Source organism: Dromiciops gliroides, chromosome 2, assembly GCF_019393635.1.
Source record: "Dromiciops gliroides isolate mDroGli1 chromosome 2, mDroGli1.pri, whole genome shotgun sequence".
NCBI lineage: Eukaryota > Metazoa > Chordata > Mammalia > Microbiotheria > Microbiotheriidae > Dromiciops > Dromiciops gliroides.
Window position 1 is genome coordinate 618,828,326 of NC_057862.1, and position 8,667 is coordinate 618,836,992.

The following is an 8,667-nucleotide window of genomic DNA, read 5'->3' on the forward strand; positions in this document are numbered from 1 at the left end:
TTCAACAACAACAATGACCTTGAACAAGTTGATTAACCTCTCTGAGCTTTGAATTCTGCATCTATAAATTAAAATTTTGTACCATATGACTTCTTCGGACCCTTCCAACTCTGAAGTTGATACTATGATCCTAAAGAGCTCTGTCCTGAGCACTTGGGGACAGAACATATGACCTGTCCTTGTAGCTCTCACAGCTTAGCAGAAGGATAAAACCCCAACAAAGAGGTCTATGAGTTATCATATTCTAGTTATGTTAGAGAATCATAAATCAAAGTGCTATGTGAAGTTCAGAGAAGAAGTTTACCATCTGAAAGTATTCAAGAAAGCTTAAAAGAGGAACTGGACTTTGAATTAGGCTTTCATGGATGAGTAGAAATTTAATAGGCAAAGAGGAAAAACATGAACATTTTAGAGCTAGGATACTTCATAAACAAAGGCACGAAAGCATGAGAGTAGAAAGAGTGTTCATGGACAGAGCGCTATCCGGCATCCTCCATGAACACACTTCACATAAGGTACCAAAGAAAATGTGTATGTCATAAATCAACCAATTAGTTATTCAATAAGCATTTATTAAGTTCCTACTATGTGCTAGGCACTGTTTTAAGCACTAGGGATGGAAAAGGAGGCAAACAACAGTCCCTAACCTTAAGGAGCTCACAATCTAATAAAGAGACAAATCTTCCAATTCTACCAAATGAGAGTTAAAACTTTAAGATGTTTGACATTACTGAGTTACTATAGGCCAGTAGACATCTACTACCAAACTGGTAAACATTGACTCAATTAGTTTTTTTACTAAAATTTTGTTTGTAATTTTACATTTTGACAAAACTCATTAAACTTTTCCTGTATCTTTTAAACTATATTTTGTTTATTTAAATAACTGGGGTTTTTTTGCATCTCTGTCATCTTTAAGATGGGGCAGCCAGATGGCACAGTGGTTAAAGCACTGGCCCTGAATTCAGGAGTACCTGAGTTCAAATCTGGCCTCAGACACTGATACTTACTAGCTGTGTGACCCTGGGCAAGTCACTTAACCCCCATTGCCTGCAACCCCCCCAAAAAAAAGACTACTAAGTAAGCCCTTTATATCACGCACACTCACACACGCACACACACACACCCCACCTCTGTCTCTATGCCATTGGACTTGGCAATTCCCATGCCTAGAATTCATTTCTTGCTCACCTCTTGGAATCTTTCCCTTCCTCCAAAATATAGGTTAAGTACCAGAGTGTACATCCTGTACACTGCCTTTCTTGTTCTGCCACCTGCTAATGTCCTCCCTAGCATTTATTTATATATTTATCTATATAGATATAGATAAATATATTTATCTAGCATTTATTTATATATATAATTTTACTTTTATATGTACTTTTTGTCTCCCCTATTATAAGTTTCTTGAGAGTAGGTATTATTACAGTCCCAGATCTTAAGCTATTCTACAAAGCAGTAAACATCAAGACTATTTGGCCCTGATTAAAAAATGAAAGGTTGATAGATAAAACCAATTAGATATATGGCATATGGAAACAAATGAACAGAGTAGCATATTGTTGGATTAACCCTAATATCCTACTACTTAGGTAAGGATACACTATTTGACAAACATTATTGGCTGAACTGGAAAGCTGTCTGAAAGAAACAAGATTTAAACCAACACTTCGCACCATATATCAAAATAAGCTCGAAACAGATACACAATATAGATTTAAAAGGTCACATTATAAACAAATTAGAGAAACAAGGAAGGAGATATCCTTCCCAACTACAGATAGGAGAAGAATTCGTGACCAAACATGGGGAAGAGAATATCACAGAAGACAAAATAGACAATTTTGATTAAATAAAATTTAAAAGTTTTTGAACCAACAAAACCAATGAATTTAAGATGAGATGGGAAACATTTGAATGAGGAAAAATAAGTACAGCATGTTTCTCTGATAAAGGTATAGTAGTCATGATATATAAAGAACCAATATAAACATGTATGAAAAGTGGCCATTCCGTAATGTATAAACAAAGGACATGAAGAGGTAGTTCTCAATGGAAAGAATCCACATTATCAAAAATAATGTAAAAATGTTCCAACTCACTTATTAAATCAATCCAAATCACTAATTAAAATAGTTCTGAGATTCTACCTCATACCTATCAGATTGTCAAAAATGATAAAATGGAAAAATGACAGTTTTTGGAGAAGTTGTGGGAAAATGGGCATACTAACACTAATAGCAGAGATATAAATTAATCCAGTTTCTGTGGAAATAAATTTGGAACTATGCTGGGAAAACTCACTAATTTATATATACACCCTTTGACCCAATGAAACCACTGTGAGGCCTATATCACAAGAAGATCAAAGATCATAGATTTAGAGCCGGGTGGGACCTTAGAAGCCATTGAGTACAATACTCTCATTTTAAAAATGGGAAAACTAAGACTGAAAAACATTAGATGACTTCCATGGTCCAAGAAGTGGTTGTTGTCCTTCATACTTGAAGAAGACCAAGATGACGTCACTTTGTTGGAGTCAATGTACGATATATACAACTGTGGCTGATGAGACCAATATGAGCTTGGAAGGCTCTACCACAGGTCAGGCACAAATAGTCTGTAGGAACATATGGAGTGGAAATGTCTCTCATGATTCTTTTGAGCTACTGCAATTAATTCTGCTTTGCTCAAAGAGCACCTTCTTTGATATAGATGGATCTTATTTCAAAATTTTTTAGAGAGACCTTGAGTGACTTTACATTGTCTTCTGACCTCAATATTAGCGCTTGCCTTGTGTGAATTTTCTGTAAAATTGTCTTTGAAGGAAATGTTTGAGGTCAATGATTACTAAGTGTCTAAGGTGGGATTTTAATTCAGATCTCCCTTATTCCGTGTCTAGTATTCTATCTACTGAAAAGAAAAAGGGCCCATATTTGCAAAAATGTTTCTAGCAGTTCTTTTTGTCATAGCAAAGAACTAGAAACTAAGGGGAGAATAGCAATTGTAGAATGTCTTAACATATTTTGGTATATGGATATAATATTACTGAACAATAGGAAATGATGGTGGGGTGATTTCAGAGAAACTAGGGAAGACTTGTATGAACTGAAGCAAAGTGAAGTGAGTAGAACCTGTAGAGAAATGTCTACAATAGCAGCAACATTGTAAAGAAAACAACCGCAAAAAACTTAAAGAACTCTGATTAATGTGGGGGCAGCTTGGTGGTGCAGTAGATAAAGCATTGGCCCTGGATTCAGGAGGACCTGAGTTCAAAGCTTGCCTCAGACACTTGACACTTGCTAGCTGTGTGACCCTGGGCAAGTCACTTAGCCCTCATTGCCCTGCAAAAAAAAAAATAGAACTCTGATTAATGAAATGGTAAACTCTCATTCTAGTGGACTGGCACTATAAAATATGCTACATATCACCTGACAGAAAGTTGTGCAATAAGACCTTAATTTTTGTGCATAGCCAATAGAGTACTGTGTTTGCTCCATTAAGCATATTTGTTTAAAAAAGGATTCTTACTTTATTATTTTTAATTGAGATTGTGCTATGGAGTAAGGGTACCAGTGATAAGAAGAAAAAGAAAGGAAGAAACAGAAACAGAGAGAGAGAGAGAGAGAGAGAGAGTCATTGACACATTTTTTTCAATTCACAAAGGAGAAGAGAAGGAAAACTAAAGGTAAACATAAACAAGCAGGACAGATTTGAAAGTTACATGCTGAAGTTTTTATACACTTAAAAGAAAAAGAAAGCTGTATTCAAGACATATTCACGGTTGCATGTAATTCTTTCCGTTCTTCTTTGTATGTGGAAATGCCCCTTTTATTTGGTGTTTGTTAAGTGAAGAATGTTTTTTAAAGTAGGGATTACTTCATTCTTTGTATTTAGGCACAGTGCCCAGTACAAAGTAGGCACTTAATCTTTGTTGATTGATTGATCCCTATCTATATGAAAGTCATTGATCTGTGACTACTAGAGGGCAGGGGCTGTTTTTATCTTTCCATGTGTCCCCGCAGCAGACACTTCACACAGGGCAGGCACATAGGTACTTTAGAAATGCTTCTTGACTTGACTTGACCAACATTAAATGGCACAGGATAAGCCCAGAGACCAGTGATCCCATGAAATCATGGGATCTCATAGCAATGAAACAAGTCTAAAGCAAGAAAGATCTGCTCTGGAATTGGCATCATTCACATGGGAAACCATAGGTGTGCATCTGAGCCAGGCCCCACCCTGGGACCTCTGCAGCCAGCCCTCTGTTCCCCTTTGCAAAGCCTGCATCCGGTGCCTGTGAATGGCGAAGGTGGTCTGAGCAGCACTGTAGGAGGCTTGGGTGAGAAACTGTGCCAACAGAGGCCATAATTCTGTCATGGAGCTCAGCAAATACAATGAGCACCAGGACAAGTGGCCAGGGTTGGGCTGCTCTTGAACAATAGCCCCATGAGGCAATCTATCAACATTGCCTCTGCTTTGTCTCATCACCAGCCGCCTTCTTTCTTCACGTGGGCCTGTTCTCCATCATTTCACTCACATGGATTCCTTATGGCCCAGCTGGGAGATTTCTTCCTGGGCCTGAGATTCAATTTTTTTTAAATTCAGTTTAACTCAAGAAGTATATATTAAATGCTTATTATGTGAAAAAAACAAAAACAAAAAAAACACTGGTCTAGGATTTGAGAGAGATACCAATGATCAACAAGACAGAATTTCTTCCCCAGTGGTCACCCTGAGACCCTTATGACGGGTTCTTATGTCATGGACCATATTGAGAAGTATGGCAAAGCCTATGAACCCCTTCTCAGGGCAATGTTTTCAAATATATACTTTGAAACACATGAAGGCAATTAGGTGTCTCAGTGGAGAGAGCACTTGGCCTAAAACTGATTATTACGCACATAAATGGCTAGTAATCCAGGATAAAAACAAGTATAACACACCAAAATACTGGATGATAGTTTGAGTCCCCAGCAGAGATATCATCTGCAAGATTGCTTATGCACATATAGAAGGGGATATGATTGTCTGTGCAGCTTATGCCCACGAGTTACCAAAGTATGGAGTGAAGGTTGGCCTGACAAATCATGCTGCTGCTTATTGTACAGGTCTTCTGCTGGCCCACTGGCTTCTTAATAGGTTTGGCATGGACAAGATCTATGAAGGTCAGGTGGAAGTGACTGGAGATGAATAACATGTGGAAAGCATTGACAGTCAGGCTGGAGCTTTTACATGCTACCTGGATGCAAGTCTTGCCAGAACTACCACAGGAAACAAAGTCTTTGGGGCACCTAAGAGTGCTGTGGGTAGTGTTCTATCTATTCCTCACAGTACCAAATGCTTCCCTGGGTATGATTCAGAAAGCAAGGAATTGAATGCTGAAGTACATTGTAAACACATCATGGGCCAAAATGGTGCAGATTATATGAGTTATCTCATGGAAAAAGATGAAGAGGCTTATAAAAAGCAATTCTCACAATATATAAAGAACAACATAACTTCTGACACGGAGGAGATGTACAAGAAAGCCCATGCTAACATAAGGGAGAATGCAGTATATGAAAAGAAACCTAAGCGGGAAGTTAAAAAGAAAAGATGGAACTGCCCCAAATGTCCCTTGTGCAGAAGAAAGACAGAGTTGCTCAGAAGGAGGCTAGTTTCCTCAGAGCCCAGGAGCACACTGCTGACAGTTAAAACATCAAAATCTGTAATTTTCTATGAAGATTTTCAGATGAATGCAATAAACTTATTGAAGAACAACAACAACAAAAAAAAAGAATGTAAGGTACTCTGGGACAAGGACTGTATTTTTTGCTTCCATTTGTATTCCCAGAATTTATCCCAGGGCCTGCCACGTAATAGGAACTTAATAAATTCTTATCAACTTGAATTGATTTGACCTCAGTTTCTTCCTTTGTAAAATAATGGGGGTGGACTAGAAGATTACTAAATTGTCTCCCAGGTCATTTGTGGTGTTGGAGTAAGAGCAGAAAACTGAGTGAATGCAGAAATAGGTGCTTTCTTATCCCAACTCTTCAAATAATTGCAGTCTATGATCCTAAATCACTATCTAATTGCTAATTATGGTCATGAAAACTTTCAGACAAAGAGAGAAACAGAATGAGAGAAAGATACTGAGAAAGAGACATAGAGAGACACACACAGAGAAAGAGAGAGATTTTCCCCATTTTTTCCAAACTTTTAAAGCATTTCTGGATACTAATCATAAAATAAAAAGACCTAAAGGAAGAAGAGATCTTAGAAGTCATTCAATCCAGAGGTTCTCAATGGGTCCCACTATTTAGGACTTAACTTGCAATCCTAAACCCAAGTCTAATTCTCCTAGCTCTAATGTAACCCACTTAAATTCAGTGTTTAGCAAGCCCTCAGGACAAAGAACACTGTGTCATGGGGGCAAGAGCTTAATACATTCACTTTAATTTTCACAAGAGGAAATTGAAGCCCAGAGATAGGAAGTAACTTGCTGAAATTCATACAATGAGTTATTGGAAGAGGCAGGATGAGAATCCAGGTGTTTAGATTCTGTCCTCTAAATGAGATCCCACAAGTTTGTTGAATCCTGTTGGAAAATAGCACATAGCAATCATCCATCTGGGTATGGACAGCTTCCATTTTATAAAGCAGGGGCTTGTCCTTAATTAAGACTTAAAGGTCACATAGTGAGATGCTGTCACAACTAGGATTTGAACCCAGGTGTCTTAGGTCCAACACAGTTTCCACCGAACCAAAATGTATAGCATCATTGTTGCAAATCACTACCCATATTTATCCTCCCAATTGACTTCAAGGTTGAAGTTCACCACCATTACCTATAAGGGCTCCTTGATTACTTATGTTATACTGGGTTATCTGGGCATCAAACTCTTCTTGAAATTCATTCATTCAGTAAACATTGGTTCATAATTAATTAAGTGCAACATCATGCCAAGAACTTGGGGAAATTCCCCAATTCTCTTTGGCAGAATAGTAGGATACAACATTCATCCATTAAAAATAGTTATCAATTCCCTTCCATGTGCCTCAGAGCATTGAGCCTGGTGCTAGAAGACATATAAGGTTCAGGTAAGCCATGGAAACTCACTCCTCTCAGAGCAGGGAGTCAGTAGTAGAATAAGATGCCAATAGATAACCACATTGTATGGAAGGTATTAACACTCCTCAGGATAGGGACATCAGTGAGATGCAAAAGAAAACAATATGTGAGATTAAGGGGAAGCTGATATACTGAACATCTGAGAGGAACATGCTTTTCAAACCTAAAGTAATATACAAGCATGAGTTATTTTGATGACGGGCTTTTATATACAAAGGCAAATTGAATCCTGTCATTTTTACATTATCTCAACCAAGACTCTATTGCATCAACTAAGTATGGGTGTTTCTGAGACAGAAGTCTGTAAGCATCATTGGTTTTTACCTATAGATCATAGTGACCAGAAGAAAATGTTGAATACCATTGAGCTTTCATTATAGTATGGTAAGTTTGTTAATTTGCCTTCTATATATTAACACATCTGATCTTGGGATTTTTTAAAATTTATAGCTATTCTATATTGTGAGGAGAAAGAAGGAAACATTGTAAAAATGCCAGTCCAGACTGCCAAGTTAGCCATAAGCTTGACTTGTCTCACTGGGAGTAATGGATCATTTGTGTTCCTTGAAATGGCATTGAATCACGGTGACAATAATGGTGACTGCAATGACTCCCTAGATCAATTTTTTTGAAAAAATGACATCTTCATCAAAGAAACTTGATTTTCATGAATTGACCCATTTCAGAATTATTCATCCTTTCATGAAAAAATATATCTAGATCCCATATTCCTCTTGGAAAAATAATTTTAAAATGTGAACTACTTTTGAGATACAAACCCAAGATGTCCTCTCCACTTAATATATAGTTCCAAATATTCAACAATTGATCATTAGAATGATCCTCAATTTAAATTCATAATATATTTACTTACCTATTTTGTTTAAAGCTCTATGTTCAGGAACTAGGAATATAAAATCAAAGGAATACACAAAAATACAACATAATATCTACTCTCAAGAAGCTTACAATTTGGAAAATTTGGAAAAGGGTTATAAGGAATTTGAACAAATAAATATGAGACAAGCTGTTATTGTTGTTCAGTTGTGTCTCACTCATCATGATCCCCTTGGAGATTTTCTTGGCAAAGATACTGGAGTAGTTTGTCATTTCCCTTTACATCTCATTTTACAGAAAAAGAAATTGAGGTCAACAGGGTGAAGTGACTTGCCCAGGGTCACATAACCAGTAAGTGTCTGAATCTGGATTTGAACTCAGGTCTTCCTCATTCCAGGGCTGGCTTTCTATCCACTGTGCCAACTAGTTACCTTGATGTAAGGCAGAAATGTTATAACAACATGACCTTCCTAATCCTAATACACTGCTCTGATCAGGTCATACTCTACTCTTCAAAATTATTCAGTGATTTTCCATTGACTGCTAAGTCTAAGCTCTTTAACCTAGTATAACCTCTCCAGACTTGCTTCAACCTACCTTTCCATATTGATCCCAACCTCTTCTGGCCAAAGTAGATTACTGCCATCTCCCAACACATTGCCCACTCCCCCTTTCCATACATTGCTGAAATGCTTTTCCCTTTTCTGGTC

General features: G+C 37.4%; 1 pseudogene; it reads left to right on the top strand.

Annotated features, from left to right (window-relative positions):
- Window positions 1-4,846: 4,846 nt before the first annotated feature.
- On the top strand, window positions 4,847-5,700 carry LOC122739385 (annotated as a pseudogene).
- Window positions 5,701-8,667: the final 2,967 nt, after the last annotated feature.